This window comes from Gavialis gangeticus, unplaced genomic scaffold (genome assembly GCF_001723915.1).
Source record: "Gavialis gangeticus isolate Ggan-Ray unplaced genomic scaffold, GavGan_comp1, whole genome shotgun sequence".
Taxonomy (NCBI): Eukaryota; Metazoa; Chordata; order Crocodylia; family Gavialidae; genus Gavialis; species Gavialis gangeticus.
This window is the reverse complement of record NW_017729024.1, coordinates 182,582,008-182,602,337: the sequence shown is the minus strand read 5'-3', so window position 1 is coordinate 182,602,337 and position 20,330 is coordinate 182,582,008. Positions and strand designations below refer to the sequence as shown.

Genomic DNA, 20,330 nt, shown 5'->3' with positions numbered 1-20,330 from the left:
TTTTTTTTTTTTTTTTTAACTGCTGTTTCCATGGTAATGGATGTCAGCTCAGCAAAAATGGAGTGTGTGTAGTGGGGGGAGGTGGAGTTAAAATGACCATCTCCCCAAATGGTGATTTGAAAGGTCTTTCATAGGTGCAGTGATATGAGGAAGTAGAAAGTTTGTCTGTTTGCATTTGATGTCTAGGCAATTAGCCTTTGTTTACCAACTAGGTTTCTTTATATACATGCACAAATAGTTTAGTGAAATCCAAGACCAAGCACACAGCAGGATGTCCCAAAGACACAGTACTTTCAAAAGCAAAGCACATAAAATATTTCCAGTGTCACTAGAACATGGTCGTATCCTGATGTATTATACCATTGTTGATTGATTATTCTGATATAATAGTCTGTCTGTGTGTCTGTCTAGCCGTAATGCTTCTGGCCAACTGTGCATGCGCTGCCCTTGGTTAATTTTGTGTTTGTGAAAGAGGACACTGACAGTTTTGAAATCTGAAGCATGTCTGTGGTCCAGGAACAGTATAATTTTCTCTCAAATGCCACCAAAATATATTTCAAGACTGATTGCAGCGAACTGCTTTCAAGAGTTGATAGGATAGATAAGTGACTCTACTCATTTCCTCATGGTCTTTTGCCAAAGGAAATATTGATTGATTGCTTTTTGTGGAAGGGACTCCTGTCCCTAAGAACTAAAGTTGGACTACCACAGGGGTTGGCAACGTTTTTGGGCAGAATGCCAAAAGCACCTGCAACTTCAGCTTGTAAGATGTTGGCATGTCAGGGGCAGATGGTAGGGGAGCCTCAAGGGGGCCCAATCCTTGTGGCCATGTAGCCCCAGCCCCTTTCCCACCACCCACTCAGAGGCACACGTGCCAAGCAAAATTCCTTTGAGTGCCCCACTCTGGCACTCGTGTTGGGGGTTGCTTACCCCTGGCTACCATGTCACTTTAATAAGAGCAATAAGCAAGCCCCAAGTTCTACATTTTTAAACAGGTAGAAGAAAGGGCAAGGTAGCACCTTAGAGACTAACTGGTCCAGAGGACAGAAGCTTTTGTGGGCAACTACTGTCTGAATGGCATTCCAGGGTGCCACCTTGCTCTTCTGCCTGACATCAAACTTACATGGCTAACAACTTCTCTTATAACAGAGGAAGAAATGGGAAGAGGCAGTATTCTTATCCCTCTTCTCCCTCACACACACACCCTTTTTGTAAACAGCAATTTTAAAAGTTAGTTTGATTTCATAGATGTTTGGGTCGGAAGGGACCTTAGCAGATCATTGAGTCCAACCCCCTGTCCTGGGCAGGAATGAGTGCTGGGGTCAGATGACCCCAGCCAGGTGCATGTCTAGCCTCCTCTTAAAGACTCCCAAGGTAGGAGAGAGCACCACCTCCCTTGGAAGCCCATTCCAGATTCTGGCCACCCTTACCATAAAGAAGTTGTTCCTGATGTCCAACCTAAATCTGCTGTCTGTCAGTTTGTGGCCATTGTTCCTAGTTACTCCAAAGAGTGCCCTGGTAAAAACAGCGTCTCCTATTCTGTGCTGCTCCCCCACCAATGAATTTGTAGGCGGCCACAAGATCACCTCTCAGCCATCTCTTGCAGAGGCTGAAGAGATCAAGGGCCCTCAACCTCTCCTTGTAGGGCTTTTCCTGAAGGCTCTTAACCATATGAGTAGCCTTCCTGTGGACCCTCTCAAGGCTGTCCACATCCCTCTTGATGTGCGGTGCCCCAAACTGGATATAATATTCCAACTGTGGCCTGACCAATGCCGCATAGAGGGGCCCTAAAACATCCTTCTGCCCTAAAACCCCTCTCTGCTGTCTGCTGCTTGACTATGCAGAATAAGCAAAAGTGTGCCAGAGGCCAACTCCTTGGCCTGTGGTGCCTCAGCCCATGATGAGCAAATCTTTATTTTGGAGATGGGAATGTGATATGTGGAAATAGTCAAACTTCACTGCAGTGTAACACATGGTGGGTGACCCAAAGGACTTTGTACATGTATATAGAAAAATCTACTTAGTAGACAAAGGCTTAATTGTGAAGATCTCAAAGGGCACCCACTTCAGGTAGGTTTATGAATGACTTCTGTGGCCATTGCCAGCCTGGCCACTGCTGCTGCTGCCCAGAGCACAGCCCCTGGCTGCTATGCATCAAAATCATCATAATAATTTGACTTATTTTAATACTGCCAGGCCATCTGTTAGAATAATATAGAGATTGTTTAGGTGAACCTCACTTTTAAAGAAAAGTCATATTTCATAGCTGTAATGTCAAAGATATACAATATAACTATTATAATTTTTATTAATTTTTTTCTTTCATAATTAGTTGACTCTCATAAATGATAGTGAAAGATTTTTCTTTCATTATTAGAAAAATCTTTCATTATTAGTTATGAGAGTTTTAGCCTTGGAGGGGAGGAGGGGATGGAGAAGAATGAGTACTTTTACTAGGTACCTGCTATAGAAGTATTGCAACTATGCTACATACAGTCAGTGAAATGCAGAAGAATTCCAGGGAGCTTTGTTTGAAATATGAGGTTAAAACTAAGTGCCATACCTACTATGAGATCCTCACACTGATATTTGACAGTCTTACCCTGCTGTCAGTGCGCTACAAGCAAAGCAGTAAGTATGACTTTCATTCAATTTTCAAAAATTCGGCAACAAGAGTTGGGCATAATTATTGATAGTTTTTGCCCACTACAATGCCAAATTTAAACTTGATTGTATTATTTGGATATCATAATTTAAAACTGAGTGTCCAGTCAACAGTCACCCACTGGACAGAATTAGAGAAAAATACAGCCACATCCCTTGAGAAAAGTAAATATAGTTGTGAACCAAAGATTCTGAGAACTGTTTTCCATCAGTGTACACATTTATCTTTATATAAATTGCCCATTTTTCAGTAGAAAAATTGTATTATGAATGCGGTTACTGGTGTGAGGCAGACTGCCATCTAGGATATGTGATTCGCAAATGGCTTATGTTCTGAGTGCTTCTGAAAGTTCTGCAGAACCTTTGGATCATTATTTCATCATCTAACAAACCATTTACATGGGTGTAGTTAACCAACACAGTACATAATATACCATTATGTAGAATAAAATGCAGTTTCACAAATGTTCAGTAGTGACTGTCATTTAAACCATGACCCTTGATCTTGAACCAGACAAGGAAGAGTATGGACCAGAGAGGATGGGCTTTATTTATTTATTCATTCAAAGTTCTGTATTTGAGTTCTGAAATTCCCCAGTGAAACTATGCATTCTTACAAGATTTTTTTCCTCCTAATTCCAACCTGTATCCTTACATAAGGATATGATTTAAATTGTACTTGAGGATTTGACCTTAAGTTAGGTTCCTTCCTGCTTACACATCACCAATAGCAAAGATTCTGAAATCATTTTTAGTGTTACTTTATTTATAACTCCAAAAAATTGGCAAGGGAATGCATAACACAGATTATAAACTCCACAGGGCAAGAAATCCAGTGCTAGAGTCTTAATTTTATACGTATCTTGTCTTAATTACTGCACTGATATTCTGGTGGAACTCTGCTATATTTAAAGTGCGGTCTTAAGGTCTTGACCACATTATTTCATAGTCTGTTATGCCAGGTAAGGAACCTCAGCAGTCATAGGTGGGCTGAAAGTTTGCTATGACTCTAGCTGCAGATTACAACATCTAGTCTTGACTGGACAGGTATGGGGTTCCAAATAAATCCCCAGTGGAATACAATGAAAATAGCTTTTTAATGCACAAACTTAAATTTTCTTACATGCACCCAGGGTCCCTCCTCTGCCAATTGCCAAGTCAGGGGGGAAAGGGGAGCCCCCCAGCACGCTCCCCAGCAGACCCGGAAGTGGACTGGAAATAGTTCCAGTCCACTTCTGAGTTCGTCACCAAGCACGGGGGGGCCCCCCACCCCGTTCTCCTATGGGACGCTCCATCAACTCCTCCATCACAGCATTCACAAGCCATGCCTGGTATCTCGAGGTATGTAGAAAAACATTTAAAGCTGTGTCTATACCTAAATTGCTGATTTTTCTGAATCAGCATTGAATCTTCAGATTTGTTTGAATTGAATCAGGGACAGTGATCCGAATCTATGCATCGAATCACTGTCCCCGATTTGAGCTGAATAGGGCGTGTTTCGCACACCTCTAATCTTCACCTGTACTTCTCTAACATTTTTTTTCTAGAACAGATGTTCCTAGATTTTCACTTTTAGTCCTAAACTATCTCTTTCCTCCCATATGCCCTTTAGGCCTTGATTCAAAACTCAGTAAAGTCAGTAGAAATAATCTTCTTGACATCATTGGGCTGTGGTTAAAACCTATAGTGAGTAAATACAGAACTCTGGCTTTATAGCAATTAAAAAAAAAAAAATAAAAACATTTCTTTTGTTCCTTTTTTTCCTTTTTTTTTTTTTTAAAAGATGGAGAACTATGGGTAACAGTGGAAAAAATGCTTCGAAAGTTATCAGTCCAACACTAAATCTGCAATGGTCACAGAGAGAGAACACTAAGTCTGGTTGTTGTGATGACCAGCGTGGGCCTAAGCACCCTTCACTTGTGCCCTGAATGCATGCCCCTTTGTTCTCTGTGTATGGAGAGACTGACCAGGGTACTGTAGAACATGGTTAATGGGTCCTTACATGTGTGCCCAAGCTGTCTTGTGCATACATAGAGTAGATGCAGGTATATGGGCCTTTCCTCCTAGTAGCACTCCTGGGCATAGTGTAAATCTTCTCATGACTACATAAAAAGGACTGTGTAAAAGGAAGTCTCTGAAGCCTGAACTATAGATTGTACTTGGTAGAAGCGTCTCCTACTGGCTTTTCATACTCTCAAATCAGCATTTTCTTTGAAATGCAATATGTATAGCGATGTAGTGTATACCAAGAAGTCAATAATGCTATTGCTAGCAAACACCTAGGACAAACTTACAATTGATGAATCATAATACGTTGTATTGGTTCTTATTAGAAAGACAGTTTGGGTGTTTATAGATCAAAAACTAACTTTTCTGGTTTTATTTAGTGGTTTCCTGTTCTTCAGTTTTCAATACCAAGTGTTTTAAAGATTGTTTTTCCATTAAAAGAAATCTACATGTGCAGGCTAGTATTCATGTAACCATCAGCTAAAATATTATGTATGTTCAATTTAAATGTGGACACTGCACTGAGCAAGCAAAGAGTTTCAGTGTATACTTTTAAGTACTCTGGTGTTTAAAGTGCAATCTGAAGTGCATTGATATTAAAATCCGGCTCTATACTAATCTAATGGAACAAAACTTTTAAGAAGCTGGTATAAATAGAGCATGGAAAGCTTTTTTAAAAAAAATATTAAAATTAATTCCTAAGGGAAATATCTGATATATTTTCTTCTAAAATTATAGCAACAAATTAAAAAGAAGAAGAAAAAAACTGAAGATTGTGGGTCTTAGTACTTGTACTTTTTGCTTTATTCTTATATTATAAAAGTAATGCAAGTGGTAGTTTGAAGCAACTGTCATTTATGTCATTCCCAATCTGACACACATTTTTAAAATGATCTGTAATATAAATGATTGTACTGAAAATTATTTGTTTCCTTGTTTCAGATATCAGTGGTTTCATTTACAATACTTCCTTTATTCTTCTTTTGAATAAACCAATTTCTTCATATAAGTAGCAATAAAAATCTTAACCTCTAAAAAAAAAAAAAAAAACCCAATTTGTACAAAATATTAAAAGCTTAGTTCATAAATTTAGGTTTTTACCAGTTTTTGGTTTCACTTTGATAAATAAATAGATCATCTAAGATTCAATAGGCCAATTGCAGCATATAATAGCTATTCAGAGGCAATTAAACTGCCTTTTTTCATGCCAGCATGTGAGCGCGCCCTTTCACAACCTTCAACTTGATTCGTGGTGATTCAAAATTAACTTAAAAGTCTTGTTTGCTGACAGCTTAAAGCTTAATTGACTGAAAGCCAAATAGAGTGTGTTCTGTATTCAGCACTAGGGCTATTGATAAAGCCATGTGTAAATTGTGCATGTTGAAAGACAGCGATTGGGCCTCCTGTTCTCGTATTAGCCCACAACTTAGCATTGCTGCACAGTCAGGGTTGCTTTGTCAAGTCTTTTATCACACCAGGTTAAGCCTCTCAGGAGTTCCTTCAGCATCGGCAGTCTAGTATTGAGCTTCTGCATTACTGTAGGGCCTGCTATAATTCTGATACGGATTTGTGATTTCCTTGGTGGTAGTTTTCTATTGCTGTTGCTCCTAAACAAATATATTGGTAACATTTAAAGAATTTTTTTTTAGTGTTTTTTCATTAAGCCTAGTTCTAATGAAGGTGAAAATACTCTTAAACCAGAAAATGAGAAGCATCTGTATTGATCAGACTGATGTAAGAGATTAAACTGGAGGTTGATTGTACATTATTTTGAATCAAATAGGTGTGCATGTGAAAGACTACTGCTCGAGAATCAAGAAGTTACTTAAAATTAATTCTAATATTTGAATATTAGAATATTTATGATGTCATACTAGCCATCAATAATTAAAATTACTATTACATACATCTCTTACAAAGCTCTTTTTTCGGCCCAACCATTGTTGTAAAAAACTTTTCATGCTTCAATATAGCAAGTTAGGTTCTAATAAGCACAGGTACATTATTTTAATATTTCCATATTTGTGCTATAAAACCAGGTGTGTAGTATGCCACAGAATTGCATGTATAGTATCCATTAATTATTGGGATTTGAAATTGCACATTCATACTCCTGTAGCTCTGACTGGAAATTGTAGGTGCACAGCCTCTGGGAGAAGCTTAGAATTATACTAGTAAGTTTGCACCTTTATACGTTACGTTAGGAAACCAGTTAATTTCCACTGAAGCTATGCACTTATCTCAGGCATCCTTCTTTTTGTTAAATTGCTAATCCTGAGAATCATCTGAAGACACTAGCGCTATATTTTCCAGTGATGGTATTCACTGTTACCTTCTCTTTTTCTGTGTTACATTTTATAAAGTAAGTTGGCACCTTGCCTTTTACTTTTTCAGTTTTTGATTTGTGTTAGTTAACTAACTCTCTCTCTTCACAGAGCCTCTTACAAGCACTATAGCAATGCACACAAATGAATATTAGGTAGATCATTCTTTCTCAGGATTTCACTGTCCATAGGATTTTAAAATGTGTGTCTAATGAACAGAATTATAGCAGAATAGTCTGTGAGGATGAATTTTTATTATGCGAATGCAGATACTTTTTTAAGGAAGATTTTAATAGTAATATATGACAATAAGGCATTCTTGTGGGGCTTCATATGTCTGGATTATATAAAGACTCTTGAAAGCGTTCATTCTGCTGTAAATTTTTTACATTTTTGTTCACTTTAAAAGTGAATTTTAGTTTCTAAAAGGCATAGGGCTTAGATTTTGATATTACTATATCTCTTATTGATTTCCTTGCAAATCGTGGCTATCTAATTTTACCTGCCTTCCTATTGATTTCCGATAGGAACACAGTCTGTTCATAAAGTATCAGGCTAAGTTGCAACTCCGTTTCAAAATGACTGTAATTTAAAATAGTTTGTTACTCTTACATTTCTTTTCAATAAAATAGGAATCATGCTTCAAAATGTAAAATCTAGATTCGTACTAGTTTTATTGAGGTTTTACCTATGCCCACAGAGATTTGATACGCAAGAATGAATTGCTTTTATTGATCAGTCTTTTTTATTAACAGTTAATCTAAGATATCTTTAAAAACATTTAGAGAAACATCTTCATTTCATTTTTGATTGTATAGCTATTATTTACATGCAAACTAATGGCTTGCCTTTCAGACACAAAAATAGTGGACAATGTGACAAACTGTTTTGTAATACTTTCTTTTAGCGTTTCAGGGATTGATATTTTACCTTTTAATGTAATCGACTTGTATTCAGATTGTCTGCATTGTCATTAATTTATAATGCCTAGCATAGTAAAAAAAAAAAAAAAATCTGCTGGAAGTGTACAAGATACTATTTGTGCAATTTGCACATTTAAAAAAATTGTATAACATATATGTGAAATATGTTCATATTATCTAGATGTATATTTTTCATAAATAGCTGTCTTTCTTCAATATTGCTATTTGCCAGAATTTTCCTCTCTCCTGTAGCATTATTTTTATGACTAAATATTTCAATTTATTGCATCTGAGGGAGCATAAAATGGATGAAGAAGATTCTCTTTCTGATGCAGAGCTTAGAGCAGTGAAAAAATAGTCCAGGACAAAATGGATTCTCTGTAGTGTAGATGGGGAATATAGGCCACTTTTTAAAAAACTGAAATAGAATTTGATCATACTTATGATAATGAACATGTATTCAGAATATCTGAATGTTCTTTATAATACTCATGAGTTAGAAATTAGTTTTATTCTAACCAAATTCTGTTGAAGGATAATACTTGGCATATGCGTTTTGTTTGTATATGACTGTTATGTAACTGATAATAATGAAAAAGTATAGATTTCTAACAAATTATTGAAACATACTGTGAAATATATAAAATATTCAATTTTGTACAAAATCTAATCTAGCAGCTGAAATTATAAGATCAAGAATACTGTAAATATGTGGATAATTTCTGCATCTGTATAATTTAAAAATTCATTGTGAAACAAACAAGTATCAGCATAATGAAATTAATTTGTTCACCTCAAATACAATTTTCTAAGGTACTTAGCTTTTAATAGAACTTTGTTAAAATAATTTTAATTATCACTTAGTTAACTTTAGAGATCAGACATACATTTCAAGGCACAGCATTTAATTTGTGGTCCTGATTTTTACTGAATAGGGAATTGCCACAGCATATGGAGAAAATACCTGACTGTAACAGCAGAATTTTACAGTAACATAGAAGAAATTAGTTTATGATTCACATCATATTTTCACATTCTAATACAACAATAAAAATTCAATGCAGTGTTCCCTATAGCAAAGCAGGTAGCAGAGTGAGTCTTACTAGAAATCCATGTATATAGATTAATGTACTTATTACAATCTCATCTATCTTAAATCTAGAGTCAGAAGTAAACTCTGAGTAGCCAGTGCTAAGAGTGACTACCTTTTCTGAGACAAAATATTAAACAAATTCAACAAATCCTACATGTATGACTAAATGTAAAACATTCTTATTTTGGCTAGATGCCATGAAATGAGCTCATTGCAACCATTATCAAGAACCCGGAATACATTGTGCATTAAGTGATACAAAGATGTTTGGAGGTGTGCTCTAACAAGGCAGTGCCTTGTTAAAGAAAATGGTATAAACATCCTTAAGTGCTAATGAGCACATGGTAGCCTATACTAATACTTTAGTAGATGTTGAACAAGTTTAGATGTTAAGCTTTTTAGGAAGAATGAATGATGGCTAATGATTATTTAATGACAGATCTCTGGACTGAAAGGCACTTAGCACTCAAAGTGTACTGCAAAGCCTATTTCTCAAGCTTCAGACAGGTTTATTTGGTCTCACCTTGAATAGAACAGTGCTGTATTGATTTCATTGGTGTGGATTTAAACACACTATAGGTTTAGAATAGCACTACTATGCAGCAGAAAGCCAGGCTCTTAACCCTTATGCTGACTGTTAGATGCTCTGAAATGTTTTTGTTACAAATGAGTTTGAATGTGCAGTTGTTTGAGATTTTATTAACAATTTTTTTACTTCACTATTTCAACATTTGTTGCAAAATGAACTGTAATTTAACTACCTACATCAAGTTTTCCATAATGGATAATATGACGTGAGTTCAGTTAAAACATAAGGATTTGCAGGTGGGTTCTAGTTTTAGTTTTTATCATGTTTTGTAGATAAAGTTAGTCCTGTGCTGTTAGAGTGACTATCCTTCAAATGAAAGGTTTTTAACTGAGGTATTCTCTGTTCATTTTTGGAGTGCTCTTAATAAATGTAAATGATCATGTGATCTTTTTTCAGAAAAGAATATGCTTGGAGGTTCAGGTTAATATTCTATTTTGCCATAAAATAAATTTTAACATTCTTGGCTGTGTTCTAGCTGCTATATAAGGACCGTATTGATATCTCACTTCTTAGAGCCTCAAGAAGGGTAGACATGTTATTTAAAACATTCTGTACTAAATGCTACAAATTCGTGTATTGTATTTTATGTAAATGACTATATTTGTTAACTAGAGAGTGTTTCGTGTCCAAAAGGATCTCGCTATTTTTGTTTATACTTTTAAATATTGTGTTTTTTTAAAAATGTTTACATGGTTGAAATTAAAATGAAATATTTTTTCAGCATTATAATACTCCCTTATCCCAGCTTAAAAAGTATCATGTAGGACAAAGAAGCATGCTGTAACACTTCCCTTTGGGGGAAAACAAATATAATACTGATGTGATAATACAACTAACATTTCACACATGCTCGTCTAAATTGAAATTTTAAATGATGCTGAGTACTTTTAAAGGTCCCTGGCATACAGACTTTTCTTCTATAGTTTGCACACCATAACAGTGGAAATCATAGAAATCTGTCCAGGAATTTAGTGAAAAATGCAGTGACGGATTTTTCTCTCACCCACTTAAAAAATTTTGCTGGACTTTTAGTTCTGCTTGTCCTCCTCTAATATTTTGTATGGTAAATATTATTATAAAATGTAAATGAAATCATTCAATAATACTAATTAAGTTATAACATTGAAATGTCAATTTTTTTTTGTTGGAGAAGTTATATATAACTCTCCAAATCCTGAAAGTGCTCCATAGGAGTCCTAGACAATATTAAATGACAACATTATAAGTTACTTTTCCAGTCTTCATAGTTCAGGTCAACAGGCAGTTTATAAAGAGTATAAAGACTGTTTAATAGCTAAGCACATCACCTTGTAGTTGGTGAATTAAATTACTGTATGAGAACCATGTTTTTTATTTTTTTATTTTCACTGATTTTTTTTAAATGCAACACAAATAAAAAAAAAGGTATACATACTTACCTACATACATCAGCTGAACATGTCAACCCAAACTATTTACATATGTCATTAAAAATAGTTAAGGTGAAAGGAAAAAAAGGACAAGGGAAGAAGGGGGATAGAAAAAAAGAGAAGTATACAAGGAGTAATAATTTAGTTACCAAAATATTCTGAGAAGTCTTTCCAAATTGCACCCAACTTTCTGAAGCTGTTGAGCCTGCTAAACATGACTCCATAAACACCAGCTGCACCATCTCATTGTACCAGATTTTGATATTTAGAGATGTTATCCTTTTCTAAATGCAGTTATATAAACCTGTGTCACTAATAAAGTGACGCAGGAATAATAAAGCCCACTGTAAGAGTGAAATCTAGCAAGGTTTCAGTTTGAATTCCTTGGGTACATACCCAAGAGCACACGTTTGTCAAAGGTATTAGTACTGTGTTCAAAACCCTGTTAATTCTAGTTATAATTTCTTTCCGAAAAGCATTGACCGATAGGGCATGACCAAAACATGACCAAGCATTGCCTGCAATGTAGTATACTGCCAATATGTATCTACTGGCAGTATATTTAAATATTTTAAGTTTAGAGGGAGTCAAGTGCACAAATATTGCGGTTTAAAAAGTAAGTTATTTTAACCAGTTTTCTGTCATCTGGATACCTATGTCTTCATTCCATTTCAGTTTTAAATAGTCTATATTGTCTGTTATGTGACATTTATATATTCATAGAGTGTGTAACGCCCATGTTTAAGTCCCAGACTCTACTTCACTCAGCCAGCCAGGTTTGGGAGTGCTATATTAAGCATGTTAAGGTTTTTCTAAAGAGGAAACACTTCATATTGACTCCAACTTTAAGAGGACTGGCATTGATTTTTCTCCTATGACAGTTCAATCCAGTCTTCTAAAGTAGGAGAAGGAAAGAATGAAGAAGTCTGTTAATTGGAAGCAGAGGAGGAGACTCCTTCAGTGACGATCAAGAAAAATAGTGATTTGCACGTTTAAAGGTTTAACTTGTTTCCTGGATCATGAGATTTTAAACAAATGTGATATCAAGACATACCAAGTACATGTATTTGTACTAAATATATGTTTCAGATAACTATGGGCACATTGGGCAGCACTGAAAATGTTAAACAATGCTTTCATGTAAATGTTAAGCTTCAGAGACAGCAACCACTGAGCATTTTCTCTCTCTTCCACTGTGTTGCTGTCAGACTTCCACATCAAGACAGAGCTGTCTTAAATGGTTTTAAAATAACTTTTAAAAAATCACTTCGGTTCTGCAGAATAACCAATTCCATATTATCTCTCCCCTTCAACAGTCCCTCACAATTGAGACTTCTACATGAGCACAAAAGAGGTCCAGTTACACCAAGTAAATAATTAGCCAGGCCATTGAAGTCCGGGGAATCATCTAAAAGTTTTTTGTTTTTTTTTAAATTAAAAACATCATCATTGCAGTGTGGTGATTTTTTTTCAAGTCTCCAAGACTTTTTTTTTCCCTTGCTACTTGTCACGTATCCAGCATATACGTGTGTGTGTGTGTGTGTGTGTGTGTGTACACACATGTATGTATGTGTATATACATATATAGGTTAAATATAAGAAATAGAGCATATGCAGAGTCATATGTATACATGCACATGTGTGCATATGCATCCAGTATTATATTTGTATACATTTATTAACTTATGTACCTAGATTATTTTTCACTACTTACAAAAAAAAAAGTGTGCATCCAGTGCTCACTTGGCAGCTCAGCACGCTGTTGGTTTCACTGACCTTGCTAGCTTTACTGGGGTGATATTTTTACAGGGTGAATGGAAGAAATGCAAAAGAACATTATTCAATATTTGACTCAAAGAGGTTTTTTTCCTTTAACATTAAAACCGTACATCTTTTTCTCTAAAAACGGTATGCTATTTCTCAAACAGAATTTAAATGGTATGAAGGCATTTAAGAATTTATCCCAGGAGGTGTATTACTGGAAAGTCACTAAGTAGCTTTACATTGGCTTATACTGTGCCAGGTGTTCTCAAGTGTCCGTAGAGACAGAATTACAATTAATATGCATTGGACCGTATTTCTCAACTGTAACAGTTGTTTTTGTGTCAGAATATGAAGTTAATGTTGCAGTGTTTTGTAAATGAATATAGTCAAAAAAGAATAGGTTATCTCCATGCTTAAAATTCGCTTTGCTGCATGCTGTTAGGATTCTATTCTAGCCAGTAGCTGGTACGCAGCAGAAAAGATTCAGTGAAATGGAAGCTGTAAGCATTGATGTTATTTGGCCAAATTTACCCTGGTGTAACTCCATTGAGACTGTAACGCCACAATCAATGGACAAGTGTAATATGAACTACAAGGATTTCAAAGTAGTATTTTATCTCCATTATTAGAGGGAACCCATAACTTATTTTTAGGAGTAAATCACATCCAGTATTATGGATTATCAAGCAATGTTTATTCAGATACCCATGTATAAGTGAACTATATAGCTTATGACTTGCAGATACTGAGAAAAAACTCCTTCCCTCTGTGGTGATTAAGATTATTCTTTTAAAGTTTCAGTTGGTTTGAATGTAACTAACTTAATTTAGAAACGGATGGAATATTCAGAGCCAACCTTAAAGAATATTAGCTACACTACTACTCACTTGGCAGTACTCACTTATATTGTACAACATTCTATTGTACAATAGAAAAATAAGTGGATTGATGAACTTTCAAATACTTACCCATAAATAGTTATGTGGGCTACTTTATTCATGACTGGTTCATCACTGAAAGAAAAAAATCACAAATCTCATAAGGCTAAGTGAAGTAAATTACAATGGTAGTGTTGGAGTGAGTTAGCTGTGATGATTCAGGAATTATGTGAGCAACAAGGATTTTCTTGGGGCACAGTATCTTTTATTGAACCAACCACATGGTTGGGATAAAGTTAGACAAGCTTTTAGATGCAATGCATAATACCTTTCTTCTCACTTACAGCTGGTATTATCTTATTCCTTTTCTAACTGCTTCTTTCAGCGATTTTTTTCCAGAACTGGTTTATTTGAAACTTTTATTCCTTCATAAACTTTGAGAAGCATTTATCTATTGTAGGTAATATTACTTCTTCTGGTTTGTATAGTGTAGGAATTAATTGCCTAGGAAAAGTTTCAAGATGACATTTGGCTCTGTATTATGAGTTCTGACCCATTTAAAATGCGGGATGTTAATTATCCCATAACTTTATTTACAATATAAATAGAAAACTGAAGGCTGTCTGAAATGATTCACTTTAGAAAGCTTACTAGAAATGTGTTTGGTTAATTTGTGTTTGGAAGAAAATACTTCTATTTTTGCAGGGGGAAGGAGTATTTAAATTACTTGGGTTAAACACTTATGTAAATGTTTCTTACCTGGGTTTGAAAATTCATATTTTTTGCAGTTGTTTAGCAGCTATAGACTATACTTTCATCCCACATGAATGTAAACTGATCCTATTTCTTCAGAATAGTTATTACACCTTCAATTTATAAGGCTCTCAGTCTTTAAAAGACTACCTCCAAGATTTCAGATTCATAAACTGTTTCAGTAGTTGTTGCTTCTTTTCTAATACATGTCAATACTATGTTGTACCTTCATATGCCTGCCTTAGAGAGGAGAGACTGAAAGAGACAAAGTAATCAGGTCATAGCAAAGAAGAAAATTTTGTCTTCTAGTTGTTCGTGAAATAATCTCAAACCATTTCCTGAGAATATTCTGCCGGTAAGTTTTTTTTGTTTTTTTGTTTTTTTTTTCCCCTGTATGGACAGGGTCTGTTTTTTTGAACCAAGTCTAAATGACCCAGTTCTGTACTTCTGTACTCAAGTATTGTGATAGTTGGTGCTGCTCAGATATTTAATTATGCTACATGAACAGCAGCAGAAAAGAGGGCTTTTATTTATTTATTTACTTATTCACTGTATTTATTTATTGTTATGGTACTAGATTGAGATGCAGGATATATGGGATCCATTTCTAGCTGTGCCACTTACTACTTCTGTGACCTTAGACATTTCATCATTCTAAGCCACAATTATATATCACACTGTATAATATACTCAGAGTTGAAATCCCTTTCTCTCTTAGAAATTGCAAGGTATACTATGGAAAGCAAGATATTTGTTGCTGTCCTCCAGTGAGGATTTACAGATGTTGAACATATAGATGTATAAACATCTATACATCTATTATATTCAAATGTGTAGTATTATACCATATTTTCTTGCATACAGCACACCCTCAAATAAAACATGCACTTTGCTTTGCAAAGGCAAAATGCAGGGAAAAAAGGATTTGTTCCAGTCATGGTCAACTGTGTGACATTAGTGTCTAGTAAATGTGCCAGACTGTATTCTGTGATACTACCCTTCCTGGACACAGTTACCAGGAGGACTTACTCTGTGACACATGGTTTGGCCCCAGACCTTTGCTAAGGCCAGTAACAAGACCCTCACTTCTTTAGTGCAAGTAGTTCCTTGTACAAGTGCCTGTAAATAAACAATTGTTTCCACATCACAAGCCTCATCAAAATTTTGGTGAGCTCACTTTCTGTTTAGTGCCCAGCCAATAGCTAAGGCTGTTAGAGGGTTAACACAGGATTCCTCCCCATCAGTTCACCAAGCAGACACAAGTAGGAGCCATCTTGGCATCTGTATAGCTTGCACAGCATATCCAGGAATGCTCCTTTTCAAGTGAAAAAAACAGGTTCCCCACTTAAAACAAGCACACCAATTTTGAGGGTCTGAATTTGGGGGGAACCAGACTATACTGTATGTCAGAAAACATGGGGGGGGGGTCTGTGTGTGTGTGTGTGTGTGTGTGTGTGTGTGAATATATCTACAATATACCATTGTATGGTCCACAGAATTGTTATATAGCTTCTTTCTGTAATTATATCACTTGATGGAGCACAGCTGGAAAACATACATGGCACTCTACACCAAAAGAAGCAAACCCCCTGTGATCAGAATCCAGTAGGTTAGCAATATATGTTTTCATGGTGTACTCTTACAGTAATAAATTGCCCTGGCTTCTACTTCTTCAAGGTTTTAATACCCAATACAATAACAGAGTACCATCAATATATGCCTAATAGCAGATATAAAGTATCTGGTAGTAGTCCATCTCTCATAAAACCGCCTTTAGCCTTAATTCAAATCCATTGATTCCTATTCCAGTTAAACCTGAAGAACTTAATATGTCTTTTAATCCTTTTATTGTAAGCTAGGATAAAATTAATTTTACCCAAGAACTGTGCAAAGCCAATTAACATGATCTTTAGAGTTATTTAGTAAAGTGCTTCAAACTGTTAAATTTATCTTGACCTCATGGTTGCACTCTCTGACTGCTTTTTAAACGAAGTAATCAATATCTCACAGCCTTTTAAACAGTTTAAACTTCTGGAATATTTTTTCTGTTTTTTATTTAAGTAGTTTAGGAAAATGTTTACTCATAGTAAGGTATTCATATAAATATTTCCTCTAAATGAGTATAGAATTATAGAATCATAGAGTCTTGTTTTAGGTTTCAAAAGATTTTATGCTTTGAATTCGATTGTGTTCTGTTTTGTTTTGTTTTGTGTCTTGCTAAATTTAGGTAAATAATTAAGAAATATGTCATTTTCATTTGTGTGTAACACAAAGTATGTTATCTTTAAAGCTTAAAATATAGAACATTTTCTCCTTTCACCAGTGTAGCTTCTGTTTTCCACATAGGGCTATTTGAGGTTATTAATTTTCTTACTGTGATAGGGTGATCAACCGTCCTGTCAAGAAAATGGATCTCTGTGTCACCCTTTAGCATGATTAAATGGAGGTACGTTGCTGTGAGAAAATACCAAATTTTCATGAGACAAATGAAACTGTAGAAAGGACTACTTTTATAGACATTATTTCATTTTAAAATCTCCCATTTGGCTGTCAGTTTATTTGTAGGAAATCATTACAATTAATTGTATGTTCCTGCTAATAATTCAAGGAAAATAAAGGCAAAAACAATTGCTCACTCAGTGATTTTCTTTCTCTCTTCCTTTTTGAAGGGGCAGAAAAACACTGTACTACAGTGATAAGCAGGTTGAGTAACAGTTAACTCTGTTACGTAGAGAAGCTAATAAGATGCTCAATATTTTTTTCTCCACTCTTTTTGGTCACAGCAGCTGTTGCTTTGTTAAAATACAGCCACAATCCTGAGATCTAGATGCTCTTGAGAATGATGACACCAAGTTGTGAGAATTGCTGAGATTTAAACTCCTATATGCTTAATACGTAGGTCATGTATGCCATTGTCAAGCAATGAATTTTCTTAGTAATCTATATATGAATTATGGGATAGATGCACCATAGCGTCATTTTTAAAATATGACAACCAGGCGCGGGATAGTTAATTTTACCTTCAGAATGTTGATGTTTGAAATCGGCACTTGTTAGTACGTAACTTGTGGTTTATAGAAGAAATTTGACAGGTTTATTGGATTAGGGGCATGATTTTAAGGATATTTTAAAACATATCTTCCATGTTACTTGAAAGGGTTAACTTGATATTGCTGTAATCAAACAAAGGAAGAACAACAAGGGGGGTTGGGAGCTGGGGGAAGTTCACCAAGTGCCCCTGTTGTTTAATTTCCTACTGGAAGCAGCACATGTGTTTTTTCTTTCTTTCTTTCTTTCTTTCTTTCTTTTCTTTAAGCAGTAGCCATTGCAGAGGCTGAGCGGCTGGGGTCAATGCCTTGCCTATTGATCAGTATCCCTGCAGTCCCCTGCTCCAGCATCTGCTTCATTGGCTTCTTTCAGTGCCTGCTTCAGTACATTAGAATAGAAATCCATAACCAGAGCTGTGCTCATCCAAGCAGGGGAAGAAACTAAATTAAATGGTATAAAACAATCTTGGATCAGGAGTTTGTGCCAATTCATCTTGATCTAAGATGTCACACCGGGCTCTCTGTCTGAGCACCTGGGCTAGAGGCAGCCATAGTGAAAATAGATGGAGCTGCGATCATTCATTTGTCAGCTAAGGAGCACGGCAGCGGTTAGCAATTCCCTTCTGCAGAGGTCAGCTGACAGAACAATCAGTGCAACTGCAGAATAGAGCTTTCCTTTGAACTATTGTTATGGAGCATGCTTCTTGCTGGGATTGGGGGAGGGAAGCATGGTTTGCTTCCTGTTTCAAGTATGCTATATAAAGTGAACATCCATTATAGCAAATAAAACTCAGGTACTGCTTGTGCGTTGTGTAGCAGTAATTGTATAGTTTATATCTTAGTATGCTCACTATTTGTATGTGTGCACACGTGCATATAATACACACACATACATGCGTATATGCATATGTGGAGTGAGCGATCAAGAGTCTAGTGAGTTATTAACTATTAAAAGGGTTAAAGATAGTTTTGTTTATACTCTGTTTTCATCCTCCTTACTGGAATGGCAGTAGCTCTTCTCCTTCTCCCTCCCCCCATCACAGTTACATTTTTAAACTTTTTGTTTCTCTGATTGACATACCTTCGCAACAACCACATCCCAATCTAAACTGCAATACTTGTCTTATACAGATTCTAATACTTAAGGGGGGCTTATTGTTTAGTTTTGTTTTCTTTTTTTTAAAGTACCACTTCTTTTTCTATTACCACAATAATATGAAATTCACTAGAAACTAATTCATACCTTGTTACTCTGCAAAAGCAATATTTCTCACAAAATACCAGGGGTGTCTTACAACTTTTTAACAAAGATTTAACAACAGGCTATTGTAGGAAGGATTAAGACTTCGTTATGTGTGCAAACTGTATGGCCATGCATTTTCTAGTGTGCCTGAGCAAAGGGATGTGTCATTGCGGTTGCAAACTCCTTCCTGCTGCCAATTCTGTCCATGGCTGACTGGGACACAGGGTAATCCAGAGCTGGTCATATCCCGCCTCATCTGGGGGCAGTGACTGCATGGGGTGCTAGGCTTAGCAGGGGACAGGAGCCGCAGGCAGGTTTCCTCATTTTACATCTTCTCCCTGCTTTGCTACCTCCCCATGTCCACTCTGCTGCTGTTGCTGTCCCCACCTGCCCTAAGGCTCGCACCTTGCCCCAGCTGTGGGCTGCAGGGGAGTAGCTATATAGGAAGCTAGACTTAAGTGGGGACAGAAGTGGTGGCATACATGTTCTTCCTCTAGCCAGTGAGGGACGTGAAAGGGGGCAAAGAGCAGGCACAGGGAGGAGGAACCCACATACCGCTGCCACTGTCCCCAGATGAACCTGGCTTTCCATACAACTGCTCTCCACAGCCTCCAGATAGAGCAGGGCAGGATCAGCTCTGAGGTTCCCCCTCCCACGCCCAGGTCAGCCAGGGGCAGCAGCAGCAGTGAAAGGGCCTGCTCCCTCGTGCCCTTCATCAGTCCAGGGGCTCCAGGTGTGCATCTCTCGCATATCTCCCCATGGTCTTAGAGGTAGTGTGCTGCACCCTCCTTTAGGAAATCCTGGATCTGCCCATGGCTATGAATTATTATCAGTAAAACTAAGTCATGATCAAATATATGGCTGCAGTACAATTTATGTTGCAGTCTCCTTGTTTTTTTAGATTTGTTCTTTTTTTTTCTCAATAAATCACAAATCTTTGTCATTTGCAGTGCTTAGAATTAACAGAAAAAGTAATTTGGGATGTGTTAGATTAATAAATTAACAGGTCTATATTGCAATGAGGATTTTCTCTTGATTTTTTTTTTTTTAATTTACTTGTTAAGATACTGTAATTTGCATCACGACACAAGTTTGTATTTGTTTTGTGTAATTCTGTGTACTGATACTGTTTGTTAAAACTAATAATTAGAGGGTGTCAGTAGCATGAAGATGCCAGTAGTATTCTTCTTACTGGAAAGAGAGAAATTGTTCTTTTTCCCTCCACCCCCATCATAGTTACATTTTAAAACTTTTTGTTTCTTTGTTTGACACAGCTTCACAACAACATCCTGATCTGAACTGGGATAGTTATCTTATGCAAATTCTAATACTTAAGGGTTTTTCATTCGTTACAATGAAAAATGTATGGTTTTAAAAGTGTCTGTTTAAAATTTGCATACAATTTCTGTGAAGATAAAAACTTATTTGTCTTAAAACGCTTGTTTAAACAAGAATCCAGTTCAGAATTCACTTTCTGAAAATTATGATTTAATAACTGTATAATTCTTTGTACATTTCTTTTTTTCCAATGACCAAACTTGCAGGAACTCTGAAAATGGAACAGTTTTTCTCGTGAGGGGTTACTTTGTTTGTGAAAGTTGCACAGCGAACTGCAGCAAGAGGGAGAGTTACTTAG

General features: G+C 36.1%; 1 protein-coding gene across 3 annotated transcripts in view; it reads left to right on the top strand.

The window, feature by feature from the left end:
• WDR7 (WD repeat domain 7) overlaps positions 1 to 20,330 on the top strand; it is a 400,912-nt gene that overhangs the window by 205,712 nt on the left and 174,870 nt on the right. The gene's annotated exons all lie outside the window — the stretch shown is intronic.